Consider the following 25,683-nt stretch of genomic DNA (forward strand, 5'->3'; position numbering starts at 1 on the left):
TGAGAATATTCTCAAATGGACTCCGCACGCCCTGGCTCCGCCATCATTAGCATGTGGTTTCTAGGCTGAGCTTACGGAAAGCCTCAGGGGAGTCTCTTTTAAAACATTCTAGACTAATACGCTTTCTCACTCACGAAACGTGACTTCTCACAGTTCAAGGTAAGGTTTGAATTGTGTAACATTGTTAAAAAAAAATAAAACCAGGCAGTTTATTTTTCATATCATGTTCTATACATACACACACTTTTTCCTCACCTTAATTTAAAGTTTCAGATTGAAGATCTGGATATAGTGCCAGCTGTTTCACACTTTTGACATCTCCATAGTGACAGGCAATAAAACCATCACGGTGCTTACTTAATTTGCATAATGCCCAGGGCTCTGAACAGCATGTGTGTGTGTGTATATATAATATATAATACATATATACACATATGCATGCTGTATATACACTATATGAATATATAGTATAATATATGTGCGTGTGTATATATATATATATATTAAATGTGTAAAAAGATCTTGCAAGGAATGTGCTTGCATACAATTTAAAGATAATGATATAATTCTGCGTAGAAGATAACTTTTAATGTTGCCAATTGCGACGTCGCTTGGAGTGAACAATCTCTGAAAAAAATTCTCTCAGCTCTTTCGCATATGGTGAATCGTGATTTTCCTGTTCCGGGCAGCATGTTCACCTCTTGGCATATGGAAATAACTAGCTAGATATTTACAAAGTGTTGGTTGAGGTTACCTTAATTATGGATTAAGGTAATTTAATCTATAATGAAATCATCAGCTCAGTTCCCGGGAATACTAAGATGAATGTATGTGTCCACGGTGATCGCTGAAATGTTTCCGAAGGAGAATTTTGACAGAATTGGTTCCCGTCCAAAAGCGACCAGGGACTTCGAGCGAGGATCTTGGTCTTTTTTGATCCCATTGTCTTACTCATGAGATGGAAATGATACAACCTAGTACACAGCATTTTTATGAGACTAAAACAATGTGTGTGGAAAAGCCGAGATTTAGAGGGATCTTAATTCACCACGAGTATATTTTTATGTCGTTAGTCACCAAGGAGCTCTTTATTTAACAAGGACGGCAGAAATAATTACGGAAAAAATCTGGTAGATGTTTTAACAGAAGCAGGTTCAACGTATAATGTGAATCCAGCTAAGGAGTAATCGCTCCTGCTTCTAAATATGGAGAACACCTTTATTGGGTTGTCTCTAAAGAGAGGAAAATGAAAATGGACGGGCCAATGATTTTTTTTCCCCTTTAGAAAGCTTCATTAGCTAGCGTTGGAGGTGAGGCCGGCGTGATCGATCACACATAGGTTTTCCCAAGTCAACTTAGAAGGACGAGAACACGCATGTTTGATCTGGAATTCGACTACGAGCGATGCAGAAAATGTATTTGAAATATATACATACATATAGATACACACACGCACATACCTTACCTAATGAATGGCTGTTTTTAATTCGTTGTACAGCGAAGTCTCTGATGATAAATGCCAGGTCTGCATCGTATAAAGAGCTTCATTAAATGTTTCTTCATTCCCAGTTCAGGACATGGGAATTTAGATAAGGCCTTAAATCCCTCCTACAAATGTCTCATTGCGAAGCGCTTAGTTTTAAAGCACCTGCTGAGCTGCCTCTCTCCCGTTCCACTGGGCGGCTTGAAATCCTCGTCTTGCGGCTCCTTCCCGGCACACACCTATCTGGGTGTTAACGTTTTCAGCTGAGCCCATTACGAGTGCACAGTGGAGAGATTTACCGTGGCTTTTCCTTTTTTGTCTGGCTGCTGTCCTGTCATCTCTTAAACGGACACCGTGCTACTTCAAAGGACGGAGCAGAATCCAGTGCAACTGCTAAATAGTCGTTTAGAGCCAGAAGCTTCTTGAAAAAGAGAACGTTCCGTCGTGGAGTGCCGGCACTTGTTGGGGATGCGTCAAACGTGCACAGCCGCCCGTTTGCAAGAGCTCGCTCGCTTCAAAGATTTGCACGTGTGTCATCCGTGAGTTCATAATGATGGAGAGACCTTCTCCAGCTGACTAAGGGATGCAGCTAGGAAAGCACCACCTTGCAGCCATCACGTTGGTGGCAACGGCCAGGAGCTGGCAAGCCGAGTTTGACGAACGAGACGATGGAAACGTAGCCCCAAAATGTCGCACTGATTTCTAAGCAACGTCGCAAATTTCGGATGGATGGCAAAGGGGAGATTAGCCAATTCGCGGGAGAAAATCAGGGAAATACGACGTAGCCAAGTGATGAAATTTAACATCCCAGTAACAGGACACAAAGAGATCACGTGGGCCTCCTGCCGTGAGGCACAGGAGGGTGCACGCTGTCACTTAGGTGGCATCCTTGCCCCAAATGCACAGACTGAGTCCCATCACTAGGAATCACTGGGACCAACTCACGTCGAAGGGTATTCGACAAAATAATGGCACCGACATGACAATATCGAGGTCACGACATACAACGAGAGATGGAGGGGCTGCTGATAGATGAAGGAAATTAGAGACACACGACGATGCGATCCAGGTCACGATGGTGGCTGGACCCTGGAAAAGGAAAATGAACGAAGAAGGAAATTAGAGAGACAAAGGGCAAAGGTCGAGGATAGCTGTGAATCAGATAACGGTACTGCACCATCGCATCAACTTGCCGAATGTCGATCATGGACCTAGGTGTATGCAGACTTTACCCTTTACAAATGCGCACCGGAATATCTAGGGCTACGTGAACGTGGCAGCTGCGGCTGAGTTTCAAATAGCTCAGAAAATTATGAATGCACTTTGTGTATAGGGGTGTGTGTAAGTGTGTTATATGGGTGTGCACACATGAAAACACAGGAATGAGTAGGTGATGATAGACAGACAGAAAATATATGCTAGATGATACATACTAGATATTAGATGATAGATATAGATAGATATTAGATATTAGATGATGGATAAATAGAAAAATACGTTAGATAGAAAATGTATGACAGATGATAGATGATAGATGATTGGTAGATAGATGATAGATAGATAGATAGAAAATCTATGATAGATACAGCGATCGAATACAGCAAATCAAACATGGCACACTTTTAACATATCCTAAATCTGGGTAAATGTTTCCGGTCCATTCCAAACTATACTTAGACATCTTCTGTGTGCTTGAAAATATTTCAAAATAAAAAGTGACAAGAATCACAGAGAAAGTGGAATAAAATGGAGATAAGTGAAAAATAAATGGAAAGAATTGTACATCTCTGTGCAACCACTGAGCTGGCTCTGAGTTCATTCTGACTAAAGTGTCTGACGCATCGGCTTGAGAGGCAGATCTTCCTTTCTGAGAGATCCGTGCTGTCCCATGAGGCTATGCGACACAGAAGTCAGCTTCTTGAGAAGCAGAAATAAAGTACAAGAAGTGATGGCCAACACCGAACAAGAACAGAGAATGCCATAGAACAGGACGCGCAGTGGAACGTACCTTAGCCAGACCGCACCGGCGAGCATCCGGGTGTCTCAGGCCGTGTGGGATCCCGCCGTGGGCGTCTGCGTAGTGTCTGGGGGCCTGAGCTTCTTCGCAGCAAATGCAAAACTTCTGCAGAGCTCGAGGGCCAATGGAAAAGCCGGGAACCGTCATGCTTTTCCAGACTCTAACTTTAATAATGCATGTTTTTCAATGCGCTTATTTTTCTATGGCAAACGGTAATATAATGTGTATGCTTTATTCCATGGTTATGGCCAATGTTCACAGAAGTAGCATTATCAAACGAAATATGAAAAAAAAAATAATTCGAACTTAGCTTCCAGACACAGCATCCAAATTTAATTACGGGTGTACGATTTGCTCAAAGCGTTCGGAGTTTAATATCATTACTGATGATCAGAGGTGGTGTCAAGACGACGGATGTATTGGAGGAATTGAGACCCCCAATTCCTTGTTGCCAACGATCTTTCTTGATGTGGGGGAAATGCAACTTTCCCTCCCCTCGTTCGAGGGGAAGGCACAGGGCCAGGTGAAAAAAGTATCGGCAGAAAATACATTTAGATGAAATGAATGATCACGAGGCTTCTTATTTGTATTTCCGAATGGGTTTTAAAATATTAAAGTAGTTCTCGCTCGATGCATAGAACGCATGTCACGAGACTTGGTGATTGGTGACCGTGACACATGACACTCGGTCTAGAATGTTCTCTTCTCTTTCTGTCCTGGAAAGAAGCACGGGGTGTTGTGTACACTGACCCCCGGGTCTCAGATGCCGAATGCGTGGAGACAGCATGGCCGAGGCGGCTCCAAGTAAAGCGTGGCGGCTTCCTCCTCCTCAGGCCTCTGAGGTCCCCCTGCTCGGGCGCCCTCACGGTGGAAAACAAAGTCGCAGAAGGGCTCCCCTCGCCGGCCGCTGTCACATGAAGAGCAGCCTCCAGCCAGAGTCCGGGGGGAAGGCACTGCTCTAAACTGGGTGACGTGCGTGTCGCTCCCATGCAAAGTTCATCTTCGTCATCACCCGCCCCGTCCATCCTCAGACACCGACCGCTGCCCGTGCGTCAATGTTACGTAAAATACGGTACCTACTGCTTTCGAAACCAGCCATCTCTCCACCTGGGCCCAAACTCCCGTTCCGTGATGACAGGTGCGGCCAGATTTTCAAAAGTAACAGGTCACGGAATCATTTTTTTTTTTTTTAATCGTGAGCCTAAATGTGTGTCCACGACAGCCTTAGCACACTCTCGCTGTGTGCTGGCCAAGTGAATTCATTACCTCACACCTTTACGATGAACACAAGAGGGATCGTGAGCACAGATGCCCAATTCTCAATGGAGCTACAATGACCAACAGCAACACCACAAACCCGGTTTGTCCTACGTTCATTAAAAACTTGAGATTCCATCCACGACGCTTTTATTTTTCCCATTTCGGCTCTTTCTATGTTAAGAATGAACTTTTTTCCCCTCTAAAATATGAATAATGGTAAGATGAAACAAGAATTAAACTGCTTGTTTAATTCTTCACTTGAGTGTTCACACTTTGGAAAAACGGAAGAGCCGAGAACGTTTTATTCTTAAGATAATATCCACAAAGAGACACCCATCATCGCATAACCGAAAACGAGCTGGATCCAGCTGAGAAATTCCAAGACGGGATATTGTCCTCCTATGCCTGCAAGTTTTCTTTGTGGTCCGTTTCCTGGCACGCGTCAGCTGGGAGCATCCTGATGGGACAGTGGACAACGGGGACCACTAAGCGCCTGTTCACACCTCCCCAGACGCCAAGGCACGTGCTCCCTGTGGCACCTGCTTACAATACAGCCTCTCGCTTTTCTCTTACACAAGTCACTGCAGCAACAAGATCTGAGTTCCCATCTTTGGTGCAGGGGCCATAAATCTCGAGCGACTTAAATCAGCTGGTGTGGACACTTCCGGAGAGGCTGGCGTCCCCGTGGTCTGTTTGCTGCATCAGACACCTGCATGCAATCGCTCAGCTCACAAAGGTATTCTAGGAGTGTTGCAAGTCACAGCACACGCATTTCCTGCAGGAGAGCTCAGGGAACAGACGGCTCAGGGCCTGGCCCCTTCGACCTCAAGGTCAACATCCTGCAGCCCCGTCGGTGGGAGTTCAAGGATGCGTGTAATTTTTCTTTCCATGTTAGCAAAACATCTCTGTTTTTTATCACTCATAACCCGGGTTAAGAAATGCCTTTTTGGAAAAAAAAAAAAGACATGAATAGTCAAATGCTATTAAGATAAATGATATCAGTTTACCTACCTTGAGTTTATAAGAACATCTAGGAAACGCTTGAGTTTTTTAAAAATGAAACTTTTCTTGAGCAACAATTGAAAACAGAGAGGAGAGGAAAAAAAAGGCTTCATCCTTGATTTGGGAGTTTTTTTTTTTTTTTCCAAATAAGAAAATATTAATAAAAGAGGATGTAAATTAAAAACAAAAACAAAACAAAGCTTCGATTTGTCCTATTGACAATTCCAAAATCTTTCAAGAGACTTGTTTAGAACTTCTATAATACTTCACTGACATTTCATTTCCAATAAATCCCTTCTTTTAACTGCAGATAAAGTTACAGTAACCAAAATATTTCCAGTAAGGCCGGCTTCTGGAGTCGACCGCCATAGCAGCAAATATAAAGTAAAAAATGTCTGTCGGATGCTTATTTTCTGGAGAATCACGTCCAAACTCATCTCGTCTGAATTTACACTCTTATTTCCAACCCTACGCATGGACGCTGTATTCACTTTTTTGAAGTCTCCGATGCGTTTTTCGTCTTGGTACATGTTTACTTTCTGCAGCCTTTGGGCTGAAGCGTATCTTCCGTCAGAGAATGAGCACGGAAGCACCTAGAAGCATCAGAGTCACCTTCACGGCTGGGAGTAGCAAAGCACAACCATCTTTCAGCTCACGGCAGAAATATTGATATTGAAAGCAAAGCGTTTCTTCCAAGAAACTGGTGTTCTAGAAAGTATTTTTTTTTTATTTAATTCCGAAGTTTGCATTTAAACATTAAGACGCAGATCCTGGAGGAGGCAAACTCTGAGGTGATGTCTTTAACGCTGGCAGGAGAGAAATGCAGAATGAGGTACATGCGACCCCCGGCCAAGGGAGCTGAGCGCGTTAGCGAGACCAAACAGGATGATGCACGCTGCCTGCTGCGCAGGTGAACGCGTTTTCCCAGGAAGCAGATGGAGATGTATTTGGGTATCATTTCCTCACCTGAGACTCTTGCAAGAGGCAGTCTCTTCCTCCAAAAGGAAAAACAAACGTGCAGGAAATGGCTGTAGACGAGTGGACACGGCAGTAAAGAGGGCTGGGGGTGGTCCTTCGCCTCTCTGGGGGCCCCAGCGAGGTCTGGAGCTTTGTCACCAAGCCAAGACATTACTGTCCTGAAAACCTACAGGCGCAAGTTCCAGTTTAAAAGAATTAAAATGTGTACTAATACAGAGCCCCAGCATCCAAAGGATACGTTCTTTTTACGTATCTCATGAGAGTCATTCTGTGACAGTCGATCCCAACCGACCTCACACGTCTTCTGCTAAGACGTTTATAAAATGACGCTTAGAGAACACGTGTGTGACCACGTGTACCAGCATCATCGTAGGCATGCCTCTGGTTCCCTCGCCAGACAGGAAACATGACTTCTGTGTCTTCATTTATCCACATCATTAACCACCACCTGGCACACGCTGGGTGTGCAATTCACGTCACTAAATTAGCTGGGAATCATTGCAGTAAACTCTATGTGCTTTTCTGTCTCGGTGACACTTTTGGGAATGGCCTGTAATAGGTTCGCAGGTCCCATCGTATGTACTTAAAAATATGAAGTTTTCCAAGTGAACTCGGCTTGTCATCCTGGGCTTTCATTTTTACCATTTTTATGCATTCTTGGTTGAAGTCACTTAAATCCGATATTGGGTGTTGCACAGTCTTTTGGGACTTTGAACGCCTGTGACACCTTCTAGCAGAGAGCGTGGTTCAGGCCATGGAGACACGCCATGAGCTCAGGTACTTGGAAGTCCCTGCCTGCCCCGAGGCTGCAGTGCGGGCTGCAACCCTGGCCACTGATAACCAATGGCCAACCGGCCGTTTCCTTAGGCATGGCCTTCAAGTTCACCGCAAAGCCAATTTGGAACAAACCGTGATCCATTCTGCATTCCGAGTAAATTATTTGGAGGCAATTGGGCATTGAAAGGAGTGATGGGTGTTTTTCGAACTCACTTTCATTTCCTGGAAGAAATACCCAGTTCGTTGTCTGAGCATTTGGCCATTGCTTCAGAATGTTTTATAGTTCTGTACAGTTCTTTTCCTTAATCCCATGTCTTTTGAGTTTTAACTTTTTTAGAATTTTATCTTTCACTCTTGACGACATGTGGCAATGATGACAGACATAAAACCGAGACAGAGATTTTCTGATTAACCTGGACTTTGCTTGTGACAGTTGAAATAAATTTCATATATTATTCACCTGCAGTGTTAGCATTTGCTGTAAAATTAAAAGTAAATGGCAGCACTGTTTTACGTAGGGCAAAAGCAAAATTTAAAACTGTTCATTGCTATGTTTACATATATACAACGGGATATGACTCAGCCATTAGAAGAGATGAAATACTGCCCTTTGCGACATGAACGGACCTCGAGATGATCATGCTAAGTGAAATAAGCCAGACAGAAAAAGTTGAAAACCACGTGACACCACTTACATGTGGGATATAGCGACAAACAAACAGGACAGAGACTCATGGACATGGACAATAGACTAGTGGTTACCAGAGGGTGGTGGGGAGGCGTGGAGGGAGGTAGACGGGGTAAAGGGGGTCAAATATGTGGTGACAGAAAGAAATCTAACTATGGGAGGTGAACACACGGTGTCAATATATATGCCTGACTGTGGAATTGTACTGTGTGGGATATAGCGACAAACAAACAGGACACAGACTCACGGACATGGACAATAGACTAGTGGTTACCAGAGGGTGGTGGGGAGGCGTGGAGGGAGGTAGACGGGGTAAAGGGGGTCAAATATGTGGTGACAGAAAGAAATCTAACTATGGGAGGTGAACACACGGTGTCAATATATATGCCTGACTGTGGAATTGTACACCTGAAACTTTCTGGATTTCATGAACCAATGTCGCCATAAAAAAAATAAATTAAAAATAAAAACAAATAAAGAAAACCGCTCATTGCAAATACAAATAACGCCTATGCTATTTCATGCTATTTTTAAGAGTGTATATAACTATCAGCTGATTCTAGTCCAATCGGATTCTTGCCCAGGTCAATCACAGAAAAACTCTTAAACATTGTTCCACTCACCAGTAGGTATTTCACCAGAAGTAGATAAATCAGTGAGTCGACCTTTCGACTAGTGGGTTCTGGGCAGACGTCCTTCTCCGGGGTTCCCAGGGCCGTTAAAACAGTGTGGCCTACACAGTGCCTGCTCGCACGCCGACGCCAAGGGCATGTTAGTTGAAGGAGGCACTGATGTCTCGGGGGAAACCTGCTCTTTGAAAACCCTTTGGTTACTGTGATAAATCAGCCAGCCCAGTTTCTAGACATTTTCCTTCTTCGAAGCTAGTGAAGTTCCCCGTGGGTACCTGACATCCATCGCCCCTCCAAATACTCACAGGGCACACGTCCTGGGCTAGTAACGGAGCGCCCCCTCGCTGGTGGGAAGGCGGGGAGTCAGCCCACCGAGAATCCAATCTTCAGGAGCGAACGAGTCCAGTTGGGTCCATCTGCTAACCGCTCGGCAGCCTTCTTCTCTTTCTGTGAATTAAGACGTACACACTCGCGCCCACGGGAACAGCCAGAAGGTTCTGCAGAGGAAGAAATAAACAAAACAAAGCTGTGAGTGTATAATTCCACGTCCGGTGAAAATATCGTTAAAAATGAAGGGAAAATAACGACTTCTAAAGACACCCCCAAGCTGAGGCATCCGTCTGCAGCAGACCTGCACTCTGAGAAATATTGGATAAAAGCTCTTTGGCACCGTGGAAATGATACCAGAAAAACAAAACCAAACCAGACCTGAATCCTACAGGAAGAGGATGGCGATACAAAAAGACTTCTGTTTTCTTGCTTTCTAATTTCTTCTAAAGACGATTAACGGTTTAAAGCAAAACGATAATAAATTATGGATTTAAAAAGTAAAAAATGTGACAAAAATAGCAGAGGACAAGTGGATAGTACACTGCTGGCTTTTCTGCATCCCATGTGAAGCGGTCTGCTATGATTCGAAAATGTTAAAGATGCATTATAAACACTAGGAAACTTTTTTTTTAAACTAAAAAGAGGCAGAGCTAATAATTGGATGGTAGAGACAAATGAGATTCTACAAAATGAAATTTTATACATACACGCAAAACTTTTACTTTTATTTCTCTTAAATGCTACTTATAATTTTAATAGATAATAAGATGCCCAAACCAGGCCATTCAAAATCTTTTTTATGATTTCTATGAAGATTAAAGGCACATGCTGACTTCATTGAAGAATTTACAACTTATGAATTACTACTTCGTAAATTGCTGACTGGCTTCTTATAAATGCCAAGTTTAATACGATGCATTTTGCTTCACGTAACTAACTCTACAGCTGTGGCCAGCACTGAGCTTGTCTCCCATCCCCCACACTGTGACACCCCCATATCCGTTCTGACATCACACATAGCTTAGGGTGGGGTAGGTTCTGATTTCCATGGCAACCACCAATCAGGCAAATCCTGCTCTCTCCCTCAGGGGCTGACTAAGCTGCCTCAGACAGGGGAAGCCAAGGACATCTTATTTCTTGGCCATCGGTCTGACTCAGAGACGAGGCCCTCAACGCCGACGACTGTCTTTAAGCTGGAAACTCTTGGACACTGATTTTAAGTAGGTTGGTGGGCAAGGGGCCACATTGGACACCAGAGTGAGGGACGTGGAGGTCAGGGACACCAAGAGACCTGCAGAAACCAGACCCAGGGGCCTACATAATCCCTCCAGGAACCTACAGATGGTTTCATGTGATCCGGCCAATGATTTAATATTTAAGACAATGAGAATGGATCTTCTGTTACTTCTGCTGTACAATCTGTAACATAAGCTTCAAAATACTTCAGTAAAAATTTTTTGGCAGAGATATTTGATACAAACCAGGAACCAAAGTATGCCAAGATTAAGTTAATGGATCAAAAATTAACAGCAAAATACTGATCTTAAACTGTTTACAAGTTTGATGAGGATTCCAAGGAAAGAAAAAGGCATAGTCGATGCTCTCAATGAATTTAACAGCCGACTAGTAGGATCAACAGAAAAGTGCATGAGAAGCAGAGTATGGACTAAGGGGTATGTTAGCGCCTCATCCACTGGAGTCCACCCCACTGTCAAGGAGAAAAATGATCTCTTTTGCCTGCAGTATGAGTTTGGAAGTTTTCTTCCAGGAAGCGGGTCTTCAAACATATTGTTCTCAGTGGGATATGAGACATAACCCCCTCCCCATTTTTAAAATGATGGGATGCAATGGCAAACGAGGAGAAAGGAGACGAATCTAGACAGGGCGTGGGCAGGCGTTCAGAGGTCCGCGTGCACAAAGCCTCTTCCGAAGAGAGAGTGAGACCGGCCTTTGGCAACGGAGAAACAGATCTGAATGAGCTCATGACTTTAATCACTGATTATTTTTTAAATGGACCCCCTTCTTCGGGCCTTTCCGTGTTTGAGATGCCATAGACCACCCCTGGATTTCAAACGAACAGCCAGAAATTAAATATGTCAGCTAGCGACACAACAGTCACCCGCAAAACCACGCGTGGCTAATGGCAAATGGCAGCAGCTGAAAAATAGTTTAAAGTCCACCTATACCGTACGTAAGACTTAGTGACGTATGCTAACACCCCAGACACGGCCCCCGCCTTGAAACGACTTATTCTGTCTGTACAAGAATAAAAAAAATCCATGCGCTTGTGTGAGGCATGCCATGACCGCAGCAGAAAGGCGTTTCCTAAAACTGTCATGGGGTGCATCATCCCATTACATAAAGAAGTGGCCTAGACTGGGGGGGGTCCTCAAAGGACAGATGATCATTTCCTCCCTCTTCCGGAGGCTGGAGGGGCGGGTTCCATCCTCAGGCCTCTGCCCTCGGCTTGTAGGTGGCCGCCACCTGCGCTGTGAGCTCACGTGACCTCTTCGGCGTGTGCGCTTGGGCAGACGGAGCAAAGCCCGTGGTGTGTCCTCTTGTGAAGGCACTGAGGCCATCGTGGGGTCCCCATCCGTGCGGCTGGAATGACCGGAGGCCGTTCCGTTTTTCACGCCCTCGGTTAGGGGGTCCCATCCTGGCAGTGGTCAGAAGAGTTATTCTGAGAGAGGATTATGGGGGTCTTGCGGTGGGTTGACATTCAGAGCAAGTCGGCCAAAGAAAACGCGGAGGTCGAGGGAAAAACACGGAGGAAATGTTTCAAGGATTCACGCAGGAAACCGGATTCAGCTTTAAGCCGTCTGTGCCAATGTGGTGGCGGGGAGGGAGGTCCTGCGGGCTCCCTTCATCGTGCAGCATTGATGCTAAGAGCCCGGGCGGTGCACATCATAGAGAAAAGACTCTTTTCCGACCATTTCTTATTCAAGTAGAAAAATAATTTCGTTTTGAAAAGACGCTTGAGGTTTATCAGGCTATTCTTGTTCTGTGGTTCCGGCTGACCCCTACCTTCCGCTTTTAGAAATGTCTTCTGGTCTCATCTGTGATTATTCTAAAGGTCGGTGGCGTTACACTGAAGTGCGGGTTACAGATGTTTCTCTGCACCACTGTACACTTACGTGGCTTTCAGTGGAAAACCGGTACGAGACGGATTCCGTCCGGCCAGGAAAAGGAAGCACGTGGAATGTTCTGCTTCGCAGGGTGTGCGGTTCCTGACACGTGTGGGTGGCAGACAAGGTGTGAAGAGGTGTGACTCTGTGTCCATGGAAATTTCTCGTTTACGAGAAATGGTAACAGGATCAAAGTCACAGTCCTGACAGGAAGTCTGTCTTCCAGATATAGTTATTTACATTTCAAAGCGAGTTAAAGGGAGGTGTTATTAAGTAATATCACTCGGGGCAGACGTCCTGCATTTGGGGGGACATTGCCAGACACTGCTCCAGCCGGATGCTTGGCTTTGTATCAATTTTGCTGCGTTCTGTTCTCATCGGAGCCATGTAAGCTGTATCCCCAATTTCCGTTCCAAGCACCATAATCTCCATGGGATACGAGACATAAATCCCTCTGCATTCTGAAATCACCATCGTGGACCACATTTCCACACGAGGATTCTGTCTCGACCCCACCTGCGCCAGACCCCGGCCCTTGATGTGAGTCACACCATCTGATTTGAAGGGAAAACATATCTTCTGAAGAGTTCGAGGTTTGAAACCAAGCTCCTGAGCTCGCAAATCCCTCACGTTACAAACGTACACGAGCCGCGGAAGCAAACGAGACAGACGGACCTGCGTGAGGCAGACGATGAGGTGGGTATAGCAGCAGATGTGAGGACACAGGCGTCCCACGAAAACTGGCCGGATGTCGCCTGGCGGGCTTCGTCCTGTTAGACGTGGCCCCACCGTGCCCGCTGAACTGATGCGTCTTGGGCGTGCGCTGTGAGCGAGGCCTCTGCGAGTCCCGCTGACCCTGGGCCGACGGGTAAGTCAGACACGGTCACCCCTGGTTTCTGTGCAGGAGGTGACGTGGCAGGATGCAAGGGTCTGGTGCTCTGCAAATCTCAGGCCTGGGCGTCGGCCGGTGTGTGATGAGGGACACTCAGTAAAAGGCATCGGCCGCAGGGCCTGCTTCGTGGGCATCTGTGAGGATGCAGCTTCCGACCTAACTCCCTGGGGGCGCCGAGGAAGAGCTCGGCATGTGGCAACTGCTGTTATTCTCTGCACAGAAACGGAATCGAGGCCTGGAAAAATGGATCCCTTTATCCGACCTCGTGTAACAAGCTTCCTGACTCCCGCCTGTAAGTTGATTAAGCGTAACGTAGTCATTCGGGGCAGAAAATCCTTTTCTCATTCACATCTGGGCACGCAGCACATAGTAGGAACAGAACTTAAAAAACAAACAAACAAACAAACAAAAACACAGGTAATGGATCCCACGAGACCGGTTTTCTCCATAACACTCGCTGGTTCATCTTTCGGTTACTGATGTCATTAGGGGATACGCGGGGATGTGTTATGGCTTCTTGACGGATCGAAGGGAAGACGGCCAGGGCCCGAAGAAGGACCTGTCCCTTCCTGGCTGCACCGTGGACCGGAGCCGCATGTCACTGTTGCGTCCAGAATAACCAGACCCAACTTGAGTGCTCTTAACCAGGAGACAGTTTATTAGCCGGTGACTGTCCTTGCGAAGGAGCAGCCCCGAAATGGCAAGATACAAGGTTTTTAAGCCCTAAATCCCATTCTTCATTTTATCTTAAACACAAAGGTCTATTTTTCTCCTATTCACTACCTGTCAACCCACAGGTCGGTTGTGCAAGCGGAAGTACAGAAGCAGAAAGTTTATTGTTAGAATGTTATGTTCCCATAGGTGATAGCCTATGTTCCCATGGGCAATAGCTTATGTTCCCATGGGTGATAGCCAAGCAGCACTTTTCAAGCCATAATTTTCAGCTTATATACAATTGATCATTTTTCATGCCACGCAAGCAAGCAGGGTTACACAGGCTAAAATTGGCAGTTAGCGTATGAGCTCATTGTTCCAAGTTTCATGATTAACAGAATGTGGTTAGGGGTTCCAGAAACTAGGCCTAAAGTATAGACTTCCTTTGTCCAGTTTCAGGTTTTAATTATTCTTTAACCCTTTCACATTTCAGCGGGCTATTACAGTCACCAGAGCCAGCCTCCGCACAGCCGGACGGGACTGACAGCTCAGCCCGTCCCTCCGCAGCCCTGCCTGCCTGCACGAGGAGCAGGACGGCTCGATCTCCCTCTCCTGCTGCTCCAGACAGGCGTCTCTGTCCCTCCCTCTCTGTCCCGCCTCGGGAGGGAGGGCGACTCAGCCCGAGACGGAGTGACAGGATGACAGCCTCACACCCTCTGCCCAGAGAGGGGCCGTCGCCTGCACCTGCGAAGCACTCCTTCCTGTCCAGACAGAGGAAACAGTGGCTAAGGGCCGAGTGTCCAGGCGACGAGCCTTTCCAAAAAGCCCAGTGAGCGGAGTCAACGAACCAAGACGCAAACAAAACAGAACCGTCACCCCATCAAGATGGCTCGGTCCCCTAACCTCGCTCAGACACGCAGCGATGCGGATAAACGTGACAAGGGGAGACTGAGCCAGCGCTCTGCCAGCTGGGCTGCACGTCCCCCCGAGTGTGAGTCCTCTCGCCTCGGTGGGGGACTGCAGCTCGGTGTCCCCCACGTGGAAACAGGGACTCGGCGTAGGAAGCTCACGAAGTGACAGTGGCCTTGAGCTGCCTGGCGCCTCCGGCTTCTTTGAACGGTGTGGCTTAGGGCCCCAGAAGCAGCAGACACACAGGGGGTGAAGGACAGCCCCCCGTCTCCCTCCGCCACGCGGTCATCAGCCACGCCCGAGTGTCACACCGGACTGTCCCACACCGTACCCCCTTGCACAGGGGACTCCGACGGCGGGGAGGGGCACTTCACGAACGCGAAGGCTGGGAGATGGGGGTGGGGAAGGACGGCCGTTCTCGAAACCAACCTACAAACACAAAGTCGGGGACACAAAAGGAAATACGGGGCCGGCCGGCGAGGAAGGACTGGAGAGTCGGTTTGGTCCACATGAACTTGGAAATAGACAGACATGACGGAGATTTAACAATAGCTCTTTTGGATAAACGAGAGTTGACAATTAAAAAAGAAAAGAAAGAAAGAAATTAGCAGAAAAAAGTAGCAGACGTGGGATAAACATGGATCTTTAAAAAAGAGACGAGAAATAGTGATGATTAAAAAAAAAAAAAAAACACTCTCTAAAATTAAGAAAAAATACCGAACGGACAGGCGAAAAACTAGACTGTGAAAATCCCAACAGCGTCGCGTGTCACAGCGAAAAACGGGAAGAAACTTGGACGTTCCTCGCTGGGAAAGTGAATAAAGACATTGCGGGATGCGCGTGACATGAAGCCCGCCCCGCACTCGAAATCCACCCACCGACACCCTCGCCGTTCAGCGCGAGACTCGCACGCACCATTCCGGGCGCAAGAGCAGATTGACGGACAGAATAAGGGACATTTATGTAACCCAAGTACAGTGACGTGAACGCCATAGAGTTTACGGGTATAACACGAGTATAAAAGTTCGAACAGGGGTCATAACCACCCCGCAGTGTTAGCACTTCCTCTGGGACCTGAGGGAGAGACAGCGCATGGCCAGCAACTAGGTGGCCGGTGACTCTGTCGCTAATATTGTAAAAAACACCTAAAGCGCATGAGGGCAAATAGTAAACCGACGCCATATGTCACGCTGTTCGCTGTAATGTTCCATTTCCTTTTGTTTTAAAAATGTCTTATGATTGCAAAGCATTTAGAGCAAGTGGCAGAACTCAGCTACACACCGAAGCCACCGTCATCATCACCATTTTTATTAATGTTTTTCTTCTTTCTCCAGGGACATGTTACGCGGACGCGAATTTTTCCCCAGCACGTGTCCCTCCTCACTCCGTCCCTACAACGCCTTCCGCTTCCAGCGTTCGCACTTATGAGGAAAACAGCAGCGTCCTGAAGCCAAAGAAGAGAAATCACACGCATTTTCACTACCGTGTGTTTTCCACGTGGTTCATTCATCTTTAGAGAAAAACGCGTTTCACAGGATCTGGTTTCACTGCGCACAGAGAAGCCTTGAGCTCCGTGTTGGAACGTCCTTGAGTTGTCACTGTCTCTGGTCCCTAAGGCCCCGCAGGAGGAGGAGCGTGTGACCGAGGACGCCTCGTAGGCTGCTCAGCAGCTGTCTTTACAGTGAAATGTCCCCCAAAGCAGATTCTCAGCGCACCAGGGAGTCGAGAAAGGACCAGTCTGCGCCACAAAATGGAACTTCTGTCTTAAACTGGACGCACGGGTTCAGGAATCGATGGAAGCCTGGCCTTGATTTCTTCTCTCGGGCGGGAACGTCCCCCGGCCGCTGTCCCTGTCCGCCTCCCACCACCGCTCAGAGGTCCCGGGACATGGACAGAGCAGCCTGGCGGCAAGCACAGGGTCCCAAACAGTCGCTGCTTCTCGGAGCTGAGGAACGGCGGCTGTTTACACTAAAACGTCGCCGTGGTCGTGAGAACACGTCTGTGTCACCCACGTCCCTCTGGAGTTGAAAAGTGCCCCGGTGGCCAGGAGCGGGCAGCGAGTGACTTGTGAGGACTTGCGCGGGGCAGGACCCAGCGCCCCTGCCCTGCGTGAACTTCAGATTCACAGACGCAAACGGGGGCCTCCTCGCCTGTCACCAGACCAATGAAAGTGGATCGTTGCATCGAATCCCCGAAGGGGACGAAATTGGCATTCTTGCCCGTTTTTAAAGCACAGAAGAGAGAGACACTGACTGTCCTGCCTCTGCCCAGCGTGCGTGCGGTGAACGCCACGTTCCAAGGGCCTGTGTCACTGAAGCTCATGCATGCTGCTGCCCCGCAGTTTCTGTTTCTGCTGTCCCCAGCTGTCCCTCACAGTGACACCCAGCCGAGCGAGCCTCTGCCTTCTCCTCGGCATGTGTCACGGCACAGTCCGTGCGTCTCCGGCGTGTCCGCGGCTCCGGACACTCCCAGCCCGTGCGTCTGCACCGCCACCAGCTGTCCCCTGCTGTCCGTGTCAGGCCTGGCTCCTTAACCTGGCTCCTTCTCACGTGTAGCCCGGGGCGAGCCCTCCCGACCCGCCTCACACGCCACCGCCGTCTGCAGTGTTTTTACACGAAATTGTCTTTTTTGGGGGGAGGATGCCAGGAGTGGACGTAGCATCTTCGGATGCGGGTCGAGGTGAACCAGAGCTCACGTCTGCTACCTGTGGCGCTGTCATATTGCACAAGAGGCTCAAGCGCCGTGAGATTATGTGTTTTCAATGCAGAACGGGTACTTCTCGCCCGAGAGAACTGAACGGCGTGACACTCGGCCAGTGCGGCGAGTCCTCACTGGCTTCCAGTGCTCACCCGAGTGACATCTGTTCCTTTTCTCTAGTCCCTGCTTCCTAAGAGTTCCAAGCAGAACGGCCTCTTCCTGGCCCCGTTTCGAAGCTGAAAATCAGATTCGGGACTCGATATAGGACCACTGCCCAGGTGAAGCGTTTTGAATTTAAAACAGATACATTTCCAGCATTCTTTAAACAACTTTACGACTTTTGAATGATTCTGGGTAGACAGGGAAGTCGGGAAGGCTGGCAGCAGAGCGTTCCCGTGCACCCCTGACCCGGCCACTGAGACATGCAAGGCGAGAATGACGGAGCCGTCAGGCAAATGAGCCAGCAGCCGAGGACGCTCCCAGGCACCGGCGCCTGGGGAGAAGCCTGCTTGCCGGGCTGGCTCCACGCTCAGGGCTCCCATCCTGCCATTCTGCTCCTGTGACATCTGCTGTCCAGAGCTGTACCCCTCTGCAAACACTGCCCCTCACGCGCATAGACGATAAACTTTCCTGGGCATTGGGGGCTCCGCGTGTGGCGCAGCTTGGGCCATGTCTGCAAACAAAACAAAATGAAACGAAACCAAAACCCAAAACAACAACACCAAAAACAGAATAATTCTTCCCGCTCTGAGAGATAATTGGTGCTTGTGAAACTTCAGCTTGCTTGAAACGACACACACAAGGCACCTGTTTCCTGCCTGCGAAATTCGTCCAGCAGATATAGTGGGGCTGGTGGTTCTAAGTGTCTCAATGCTGGTGGCCGAATCAGCGGCTGGCAACCGCGCCGATGGCCCTCTCAAGGGGACATTGGACAATGTCTGCACAGTTTTGTCACGATGAGAGGAAGGGCTGGCACCGCAAACAAAACAAAACCAAACAGAACAAAACGAAAACCAAAAACAACACCACCACCGAAAACAGAATAATTCTTCCCGCTCTGAGAGATCATTGGTGCTTGTGAAACTTCGGCTTGCTTGAAACGACACACACAAGGCACCTGTTTCCTGCCTGCGAAATTCGTCCAGCAGATATAGTGCGGCTGGTGCTTCTAAGCGTCTCAATGCTGGTGGCCGAATCAGCGGCTGTCAACCATGCCGACGGCCCTCCCAAGGGGACATTGGACAATGTCCGCACAGTTTTGTCACGATGAGAGGAAGGGCTGGCACCGGCACGCGGCGGGTGGGGGCCAGGATGCTGCTCGCCAGCCTATGATGCACAGGACCCCAGGCCACCCCGCGCCCCCACACAGAGAACCCCAGACGCCCGCAGGGCTGCGGGGCAGCACTGCTGGGCACAGCGAGTCCCTCGTCTTCCCAAGTCGCCTCCACAAGCCTTTTGCAGCGGCGTGCACGCCTGTCCCTTTCGCCCCAAATCCGTCCTCGCCACGGGATGGAAATCTCGCTTCTCTGTGTCTGCACCGAGCTCCTTGCTACAGCGGCTGTGAAGCCCATGGCCTCCCTGGGCCCAGGGCCCTGCACAGCCCTGCGGGTCCTTTGCCTCCCGGGACCCCCGCCTCCCCGGACCGCCCACAGGCGCCGTGGTCCCTCTGCCTCCCCATGGGGTCCGGCTCGTACCTGTGCATGCACTTTTCATGGCTTACGTGCCGTTACTTCCCTGCGTTGGACCCCCCTCTGCAACTGCTCCCCTCTGCCATACGTGCCCCCATCCCATCCACCCCTGAGCCCTCGGCCTGTGCTTCAGCCAGCACGCGCGGACACGAGGCTTGCCCGTCCCTTCCCCGGAACACCGACCTGCTGGGGGCCACAGTCGAAGCAGACGCAGACGCAGGGGCTTCGGCCTTTGATCCCACCTCGCTGCCGGATCTGGGGCCCGTGTCTGCTCCTGCCCCCGGCCTGGAGTTCACACCGTTGGCTCCCCGGGGCCTCGGGCCTTCGCGCTTGGACCATGTTACACCCTGGCCACCCCGCGTCTCCAGCTCGCTGACAGCACACCTGGGGGCTTCTCAGCCCCCACAATCATGTGAGCCAATCGTCCATAATAATCTGCATGCATCTATATGAGAGACATATTTAAATCTACCTCCATATCGATCATCTATGTATCTACCTGTGTATAACTATCATTTATCAACTACCTACCTACTTGTGTATCTATATACCTATCATCTATCTCTACCTATCTACCTACTTGTGTATCTATATACCTATCATCTATCTACTATCATTTATCTATCTATCTATCTACCTATCTATCTAATCTACCTACCTACTATTTATCTACCTACTATCTATCATCTATGTACTATCATCAATCTACTATCTATCATTTATCTATCTATCTAATCTATCGACCTACTATCTACTTATCTACCTACTATCTATCTATCTATCTATCTACTATCTATCTATCTATATACCTATCATGTATCTATAGCTATCTATCTATCTATCTATCTATCTATCTATCTATCTATCTATCTACCTACCTACCTACCTACCTATACTATCTACCTACCTATCTTCTATCTATCTACCTATCATCTATCTACTATCTATCACCTCTCTGTCTCTCTGTCTCTGTCTCTCTCTGTCTCTCTCTCTGTCTCTCTCTCTCTCTCATCTACCTACCTACCTGCTAAGGGAAATGAATGAGCCATTCGCGGGCGGCCTCTGCTGCTGTCCTTACTCACGGTATCATATCTCTTGCAGCAAAGCAAGACTAACGTGGGTTTAATCAAGACGACGCAGAGAAAGCTTTGGTTGCAGAGCTGGCAGCAGGCGAGGGCTGCTGAATGCAGCCCCGGTGCAGACGTGTGACAGACGCTCAGCACGCAGGAACGCGTTCCGTTTCAGAAAGTCGGTTTCCGGACAATGAGAGCCTGGGTCGGCGGCGCGTACACAGCAGGCTGCAGACCCCCGGAGCGTCCCTGAGCCGAGACTCAGTAATGCACCCTGCAGCCCAGGCTCGGCCTCAAACCTTCAGACAGGCTTCCCCCGCCAGCCCCGAGGGCACCAATCTCCTCGTGCAGAAACCTCCTACAGCGGCCTTGTGCTTCTCCTCCTAAGACACGCCGTTCCGGCTGCAAAACGCAGTTTTTCTGGGATGCAGTCTTAACACCAAGTCTGTTCGGCAATACCTACCTGCTGACTGATGAATTGATTCCCCCCCACAGTATCTGCATTCGTGGCCAATGCCCTTCCCATGAGGGTCGTCCTGCTGCCTGGGGACGTTCCACGAGCAAATGTTCCAGAAAGCCTGCCCCCTGTGCCACCCCCTCCTCTCCCGGCCTCCCCAATGCTGCATCTCTAGGTCTGTGAACCCGGACGACGACCACGAACGTTTCCTACGTGCTTCTCATAACCAAACACAGACAACAAACGAACACGCGTTGAGCGCGTTCCAAGTACGTTTTCTTCACACCCTGAAGTAGGTGCTGGGCTCCCTGCTCACTCAGCTTTGACTGACTTTCCCACTTTTGACCTCATGCTTTTCCAGCCTTTGTTGACTATAAATCGTCAGGATGCGTGTGTCGACAGAGGGTTCTGGATAATACAGATGCATCTAAAGTAAGAAAGCAGCTTTTTCCCTAAATTCATGGGGTTAGCTTTGGGGGAAAAATTCCGTCCTGCTCGGAATATATAATGATGATGAATCTTTGTCACTTGAGCTCCCGTCAGACAAACACGTCCTGCAATTTGTTGTCTTTTTATTCGAAGCTGACTCGGTGACGGCACACGCACAAACGCCTTGTCAAAGCCTATCCATCAGCACGGACCATCTGCTCTAATTTTAATTGGTGTTGAAATTTGTGTGTTTCTCACATTCAGCTGTGTATGAATGAGAAAATGGATGATGGAGAGCAAAATTCACAAAAACTTAAAAATCTTAATTTTCTCAATTATTTGAGTAGGTAAGTGAAGATCTTAAAATGTAAAAATCAAAGATTTAAATGTTTTAAATGGGCCGTATAAAGGGTAACGGGCTATTAAAATGCTATTAATTTCCATGCATTTAAAATGTGCATATTTACTTTTAATATATTAAATACAATGAAACCAAGACGTGATATAAAGATAGCAAAAATACCGTCTATAACCTGAATATGAACTGTACGCAACAATGTATTGTTTAATTTACATTTACCTGCAGAAAAACTCTTGAGGTAACTGATCAAAACCGAATTCTGAATTTTCAGAAGTGGATTTACATCGGAGACAATATATATTTCATTACTTTAAGGGGATGACTAATCCTCTAAGCCCCTGACTGATGTTCTAAGATAATGTTCTGTGTTTAAATTAAAGGGAGAATCTAGTATCTAAGTAACACGCGTGGTCTGAGGGCTACCTCGCACTTGCTGTGTCCACGAACCGGTGACGGTTCTGACACCGGACCCGCCAGGGACTGGGTGCCCGGCCCCGTGCCCGTCGGCAGGTTGGCGGGGTGGGACCTGCTTCTGCACAGACAGCCCAGCGGGCTGACCGCGATGCCGACTCGACTGTGCACGCCGGATGGATCATCAGCGACCTGAACATTCCAGAACTGGCAACGACTGTGGGTTTCGCTGCGGCGTCGGTTCAGTTCTTCAGAAATCTGGCCCCCGGCCTCACCGCGGTGCCAGTGGGGTGCCAGGCCCGTCCTCACTCGTGGCCTGCCCTTTCTCTGTGTTCTCTGCTCCCTGTTGCACAAGGGGCTTTTCTTGGGGGAGAATCTTTAATTTACTCCGTCTCACTGTCCAGAGACCGACGCGGGACGCCGGCCATAATGTCACCGTCTTTATGTCGTAAATTCTGCATCCTAGTGGTGCTCATTCATTTGGAAATTTGCAAACATCTCAGGATATCTATCCTGTGCAGAAATCGAGGTGCTGTTCCGATGAAGTTTTTGCATGCCCGTTGGTTTATAAAGTATTTCCTTTTAGATTGTCTTTTTGAGCGATTATGAACAACATGCCTTACTATATACCATGTTCATAAGATTAATTCTCATCGACAAGAATATTATTAACGTTTCCAGATTAAGCCTTAACGTGTGTGTGCATTCACATCGACTTGCGGGTCTTAAAAAAATGACACTTCATTTTAAAAAAAGGAAATGTGTGTTTTTGAAAAATAATTGACAAATAATACTGACATGATTATGTTGACTCTTGTCAGTCTGGGAAGACAGCGATTCCTACACGTCAGGAGCGATGCCCACATGATTTCGGGTTCATTAAAACAGGGCTTGACCTAGCCCGCCGCGGACCTCAGCCCGCGGCTGTGACCTGGGTCACAAATTCTCCTCGGTGGGCCGGCTTGTCAATAAACGAACCGCAGTGCTGGCATCTTTACTTTCGAAATGAAAGCGTGAGACCAGCCTTCTGTGCTCTAGAAATCAGCATCAAATCAACAAGTCTATAACCCAACGAAAGAGCCACAGCTACACCATCCACAGCAAACGACATCGAGTCCAGTGAAATAAGCATTGAATCACACCTCAGTTTCTCTCTATTTCAGAAACTATATATTTTTTTTTTAAAGAGAGATGAACAAGAAAATATCCACATAATCAGTCAATAAATGAAATGATCTCTCCCTCGGAAAAGGATTAAATTTATATTTTCTGCGTGACTCTTTGGAAGTCGTGTATGTTGAGGGGTGCACGTGCATTTTCATTCATTAAGATGCATCAGTTAATTACAAATAGAGACACTGAACGGTAGTATAATATAGTGTTTCAACTTCTGAAGCTAGATGGGACATAACTTAGGTGTTTTGCACGCACAGGATGTCGAACCCACATGCCAAGTGAGATAAGGAAAATGAAATCCGCAAAAGAAAAAAAAGAACCAATCATTGATGCTTTTGAACTAAATGGATCATTCTTCTCCTTCAAAAACTCTTGAGAACGCAAACCTGGCTTGATGCGAATCGCTGTAACTGCCTCAGGCACGTGGACGGCTGCAGTGAGAGGTGACGAACAGACAGACAGCTGTCCCTCGCGCTTGAGTGACACACGCGTCAGAGTTACATTTTTAGTTGACCGTACGTGGAAAATAATCTTGTGATTTGGTAGGTGCCCACACAGACATAGGAAGGAATGAAGGCAGGAAGGAACGAATATTGTGCATGACGCTAGGAATTCACTGGTTATCACCCCTCTCCACACCTGGGAGTGCACCCACCTTCCCACTGCAGGTGCTTCGGGATGTCCCTGCCCCGCGCATCTCCCTCCTGCACGTTTACCCCTGGTGTCCACTTCCGTCGTCTCTTTTAACCAAAGCCCCTCAGCAGGACAGGGTGGAGAGTTACTGTCCTCAGGCCGCCTGATGATGCTGTAGCCTGTTAGATGCGCCTGCAGCTGGCTGTCTGCAGATACCAAAACCACTGGCTAACACTGGCTAAGACTAATACTACCTAAGAATTCATGTAGACAAACTATTTTTGATCTGCATGACTCATAAAGTGGACCCCCTTTTTTTGGCGGGGGGTCTACAAATGGGTTTTTAAGTGATCACATTGTGGCTATTAATTTTCTATAGGAATTTTTTTTTTCTCGTAAGAGAAAGAATGCTATCATAAGTAAAGATTGATAAAATCATATTAGGAAAAAATGTATCATTATCTTAAAAATGTACACATTCTCCAAGACTCAGTACGTAATGCTGAAGCTAAACTGTAAGTAACAGGTTTTCTTTGGTGGTTTGTTTTTGTATCTAAAAGAGCATAGATTTTTGACACATATGTTTCAAATCCTTCTCTCTCCAAACTTTAATTCCAATTTTATTGCTTATGGTGTCTTTGCCATTTTTGTTTTTATCTGGTGTGTAGCAAAAAGCAGGGGACACACACTTTTCTGTAAAGGGCCAGACAGTGAATACTTTAGGTTTTGTGGGCCACGCACAATCTGTCGCACATTCCTGTTTTCTTACATTTTCTTTCTTTTTTTTTTTTCCTACTTTTCTTCCATTCCTTTCTCGGTTTCTTTTTTTTTCCTGTTTTTTTTTTTTTTTTTTAAACATGTGAAAACTGTTCTTAGATTGAGCCATACAAAATCCACTCCCAGGTTTGATCTCGACCATTCTCTCATCCTTCTTCAAGCAGAAACCAGTACAAGGGCAGCAAAGTATGAATAACTAGTATTAATACAATTAGATAAGAACTAAAAGGTAATGAAATAAACAGTCTGCTCAAGAGTTAGAGCATTGCCAAAGGCTTTTTACTGTCCTTCACAATAAAGATAATCACATAAATACATCGAAAATGTTGAGTATGGAGGACAGAATAACCCTAGTCGCTAAGTTGTCCATATTAAAATTTAGGTACTATCTGACTTTATAAATAGATGGATCGGGAAGGTTGGTTTACCCTTAGACAACAGTTACACAATGGCACATCATCATCATAGTATTTTCAGCTGCAGGCATGACCACTGTAGATCTTTAAAACAAATGGCCATTTTAGGATTCAGCCAACATGTCTGTCTCCAAATGGACACATTTATCAGACAAAAATTGGGTTGGGCAGCCATCTTACCTGAATGTTGTCAAAATGTTTTACGGGGCTGTCTGCCAGCTATCTTCTGAGAGAGGGCTCACTTTATCTGGCCAGAGGCCTCGTTTCCTCATTCAGCCAACTAGGACATTTGCCAAGGGCGTCTGCATATCGGAGTGTGTTGGCATGAACCCCCTATTACTTGGGGTAGCCCCAGCTACGTCCTCAGAGACACCTTGCCTGAAGAATGCGGCTTCTCCCGTGGGACTTCCGTTGGCATAAACGAAGTGCCAGGCAAACTTACTCCGATTGGGGTCTGGGGATGGTTTTAGCAAGTGCACTGTTTGGGGGGTGGGCTTGGGTCTCTCGTTGTGGATCGCACGGAGCTCAGAGGTTATGCCCCAGGATCTAGGGACTGGATGGCTAGCAAACCTCGGCAGCCTTTCATGGAGAAGGCAGAGAAAAAAAGAAGGAAAAACGAAAAAGGAATGTTCTCTGCGAAAGATAAGTGCATCTGCATCTGTCTTCTCTTATTGAAAACACATGAACGCTGATGCTGGGAGACGCAAAGTCAAGGCTCTAAGCCCTGCGGGAGCCTCCAGGACACCTGGGATGGATCAGACACATGCAAAGGAATCAGCTGGCTGCAGTGAGGCCGCCACGGGGCCCAACGCCGGACACTTCCG

General features: G+C 47.5%; 1 long non-coding RNA gene across 9 annotated transcripts in view; it reads right to left on the reverse strand.

Annotated features, from left to right (window-relative positions):
* The window catches only part of LOC107196100, a 168,358-nt gene that overhangs the window by 10,803 nt on the left and 131,872 nt on the right, over nucleotides 1-25,683 (reverse strand). For 6 of the 9 annotated variants that reach the window (XR_003048122.1, XR_003048117.1, XR_003048118.1 and 3 more), the window contains 3 exons: nucleotides 8,829-9,331; nucleotides 3,492-5,702; nucleotides 1,466-2,572 (listed from right to left, as the gene is read on the reverse strand). This is a non-coding gene — a long non-coding RNA (uncharacterized LOC107196100). The remainder of the gene's footprint in view (nucleotides 1-1,465; nucleotides 2,573-3,491; nucleotides 5,703-8,828; nucleotides 9,332-25,683) is intronic. The other 3 variants (XR_003048120.1, XR_003048121.1, XR_003048119.1) reach the window with 3 other exon arrangements.

Source organism: Pteropus alecto, unplaced genomic scaffold (assembly GCF_000325575.1).
Source record: "Pteropus alecto unplaced genomic scaffold, ASM32557v1 scaffold18, whole genome shotgun sequence".
Classification (NCBI taxonomy): domain Eukaryota; kingdom Metazoa; phylum Chordata; class Mammalia; order Chiroptera; family Pteropodidae; genus Pteropus; species Pteropus alecto.